Source organism: Bidens hawaiensis, unplaced genomic scaffold (assembly GCF_021521415.1).
Source record: "Bidens hawaiensis isolate Kalapana, Puna unplaced genomic scaffold, B.hawaiensis_p1.1 tig00037807_1, whole genome shotgun sequence".
Classification (NCBI taxonomy): domain Eukaryota; kingdom Viridiplantae; phylum Streptophyta; class Magnoliopsida; order Asterales; family Asteraceae; genus Bidens; species Bidens hawaiensis.
Window position 1 is genome coordinate 17,410 of NW_027505507.1, and position 2,830 is coordinate 20,239.

General features: G+C 41.6%; 1 pseudogene; it reads left to right on the forward strand.

The window, feature by feature from the left end:
- The first annotated feature begins 1,014 nt into the window (after positions 1-1,014).
- Positions 1,015-2,511, forward strand: LOC143613622 (F-box/kelch-repeat protein At1g57790-like; annotated as a pseudogene).
- The last annotated feature ends 319 nt before the right edge of the window (positions 2,512-2,830 follow it).

Below are 2,830 nucleotides of genomic sequence, written 5' to 3' on the forward strand. Positions count from 1 at the left end.
GTCCTTACGCGCAGTACGCAAGCTGTTCCCACAGGAAATGCCACCCAATGGTGAAGTACTCCGCCTGTTCCCGCAGCTGTGGATACAAGCCATCAGGGAAGGCCACCCGCGCAGCAAGGCTACACGCACAAGGCACTTAGCTCTCAATAATTCAGTAGTCACCTGAAGAAGGAATGAGCAAAGCCGGGAACAATCCCGCACAAAGGCGGGAGGGGGAATACTCCCGCCCAAATGAGCCAGTCCGTACGATACTGGAGGATCTTTTGTACTGTACCTGACGAGGTATGGGCAAAAGATCTGACCAGAGATACGACAGCTCATTGACAACAGTATGGCGAGCAGCATGCTCTTGTACTCTATGTCACTATTAGCCGCTGCCTACTCACCAACTCCTGTCATACCACGTGCATAGCCTGCAGTTGGTGGAAAATGAATAGTACACAGCAGGCCTGGTCACTGTCAGCCGCTGCCTACCCACCAACTACCAGCATGGCACGTGCGTAGGCCACAGTTGGTAGAACAGGAATACTATTCAGCCGGCTACACCTTCTTGGAAACCTACCTTCGGCTATAAATACCCCAAATGGTATGATCATCTCATCTTATCTTGTATCTTATATCTTATACCTGATATCTGCTCTAGCAATCTCTTAATATACACTTATATTCAAGAGCAATCTAGTCTGATTCTCACGCCGGAGGGTGGTCACAAGGAGGTACCCCCCCTCCTCAGTGACGAGCTCACGGTGTCTGTTTTGCAGGTTATCAGAAGAACCATCTTTGCCGGGTCTAACCCCTCGTGGGAAACATCTATTTAACCCCCAGATTATCCGTAATCTGCCCGGGGTCATTTAGTGTTTCTTCACTTCCCCTTCCCATTGCCTTGCCCACACCTGGTTTCCCTTATATATTCCATTATTGAAAGGTACCGGTACAAAATTGTTCTGTATTATAGTAGCTTCTAACGAGGCCATAGGAAAATCACTTGCTAATGTGTACCTGTTTAAATGGGTCATGGCGGGTATGAGATGGGAAGAATTTGTGGACATAAAAGACGCCACATTTTTTGTAAATCTTGCTCGTGATTACTCTGTTTATTACAGCAATGCAATTACGTCTGAGTTAGGGGGGTATATACACATATGTGACGAAATGGGCAAAATGATGTACTCGTTCGATGTTGAAGATATAGCCATTTCTCTATCTTCTATGGCTTACCCAACAAGACATGTGTCATTGTGGGAATGCAGGTATTGTCTTAATTTATTTTGTCTTAAAAGTATCATTTGTGTTTTATTGCTAGCGTTGCGCAGTCCTAAAACCGATCATAATTATTTTGTGTAGCTTAGAAGGTGATCGTGAGGAATTTGAGTTAACACGTGGTTCTAATAGAGTAGACAAGGATGATAAGATAGCTGTAAGATCGGTTATGGATGGCGAGGTTGAGCTGAATGAATCACGCCTGCTTAATCTCCCGTTTCATCTTTTGGTGACAATAATGGACCACTGTATTGGTGTTGAATATGTCTTTTCGTGCTACATGCAAAAGTTGTCATTTAGCAGCACCTTTACTACAATGGAGCAACAAAACAGCGTTGAGGAGATTGCACAAGTATTCAGTAGTTTCACCATGGCTAATGGTGGTAAAGAACAATCGGGGAATTATCACTTTTACATATCCGATTCTTGGTGACAAATACTTTATGAAAAGACCACATGTTTCTATCCGTGATGATATGATACGTTGTTCTAGGTTTGGCTGGCTGTTGTTTTATAGCGACTATTCCATATTGGTGTTCTTTAATCCATTCACGGGTGATATCCGCAAGCTCCCCCCTGCCCAGTATTATTTAGATACCTTGTGTTTCTCTGCACCTCCTACTTCCCCAGATTGCATGGTTGTTGGATTTACAGGAGGAGGTAATGGTTCATGTGTGTTCATTCACTTTGTAGCTCGGGAACAAAGTTGGGTTATGATTCGTTTGGATTTTGGTGGTGCCACTCCACATCGCTTTTCTTTTCCAACATTCAGTGAGCGAGATCTTTATGTTTTAGGTGACAAGGGTGAAGTATGTTTTTAAAAGTTTATTCAAATTAAAAGGTTACGGTTATGAGAAGGTTGCAAGTGCGATCGACAATTGTGAAGGAGAATATTTTCTTGTGAAACGCGATCGACAATTTTTACTAGTCACGGTAGGCAAGTCTAAAGAATATGTTGAGGTATTCAAGTTGAACGTTTCTACAAAAGAGTGGGAGAAAATATATTGTTTAGGAAGGTATATGATTTACATTTGTGGTACCACATGTCTATGCATTGAAGCTGAAGCACCAGAGATTCAAAACAAGATCTTCTTTCCGCGACTGGATTCCAAGAATGGAAACGTGGTGTTCTATTCGCTTGAAACACGCATGTATCAAAGGTTCCATGGCAGCAAAAACTTTGAAGAAGTTGTCGGGGTTGGAAGGGAAAATGTCTTCCCTCACGCGTGGATTGAGCCAACTTGGTCCTAGCTAGCGACTTGTTTCGTTTAGTTTATTTATTTCTCTATGAACCTTTTGCATCTATTATTCATTTAATTTTTGTAACTAATATAAATGCTTGAAATGAATTATCCCTGTTATATGCAATCTCTTAAAAGATAACTCTCACGTTTCCATTTATTTAATAATAATACTTTATGCAAACTGAATGCCAAAAGAAATGGAAATATGTTTGAGGATATGGCATTTTTTTTTCAGGAATGATACGATGGACGAGTGAATATCGTAACATCATATATGTTGGTTAAGTAAATATAGTAGTAGACTCATGATGAACAGAGTATATAAG